General features: G+C 36.6%; 1 protein-coding gene across 1 annotated transcript in view; it reads left to right on the forward strand.

The window, feature by feature from the left end:
* The window catches only part of tenm2b (teneurin transmembrane protein 2b), a 302210-nt gene that overhangs the window by 441 nt on the left and 300944 nt on the right, over positions 1-825 (forward strand). The gene's annotated exons all lie outside the window — the stretch shown is intronic.

Genomic DNA, 825 nt, shown 5'->3' on the forward strand with positions numbered 1-825 from the left:
TATCAGTGTGTCAATTTTGTTGACATATATACATATTGTACAGCTTTCCTCATGTAAAAGAAGGTTATTCATTAAAATGTGTAAAGAAACATCTTATTTTAAATTATTTAAAAATAAAGTTACATACATTCTGCCACCCTATGGTTAAATATAAGATTTCATGCTTAAGCCCCTCACTGACAGTGATTACATCACTGGTTTGAGTCAGTGTATCCAAATGTATCAGGCAATGGATCACTGTCTGCACTCCTATTGGTAGCTGTTGCATCGCTGTTCATTTGTTTATGTAAATCACTGAATCTCCTAATGGCCGAAGTTGGCACCAAGTGATAATTTTCAAGCCACAGACATTGCCTGTGTGCAAAATCACCCCTTATATAGTGCACTATTTGCGAGCTGTCCGAAACCATGTTATAAAGTGCACTCAGTCAATCCCATAATGCACTTCAATAATGACATACGCTCAATGGCTAGCCACTAGAAAACACCCATGCACTCTGAACATCATGCTGAACAATTTCCTTTCTTGTGAGAAGAAAATATATACAATATAATAAAATATAATAAGAATATTATTATTCACTAGTTTTTATTCACTTCTTCAGTGGACTATATTAGTGGAGTATGTAGGGAATATTTAATGAGGGTATGGGGGCAATTTCGGATACATCACCAATGCCCTTTTTTGTTAGCGCTCCTATTGGCCAGAGTTGCCACCGCATGGGAAATGTTATCCAGTAGCCTAAGCTAAATTATTTAAAGGGGTCATATGATGTTGCTAAAAAGAACGTCTAGGTTACTTGTGTAACCCTCGTTCCCTGAAGG

Source organism: Sinocyclocheilus grahami, unplaced genomic scaffold (genome assembly GCF_001515645.1).
Source record: "Sinocyclocheilus grahami isolate Dianchi unplaced genomic scaffold, SAMN03320097.WGS_v1.1 scaffold124.1, whole genome shotgun sequence".
In the NCBI taxonomy this organism is placed as follows: Eukaryota; Metazoa; Chordata; class Actinopteri; order Cypriniformes; family Cyprinidae; genus Sinocyclocheilus; species Sinocyclocheilus grahami.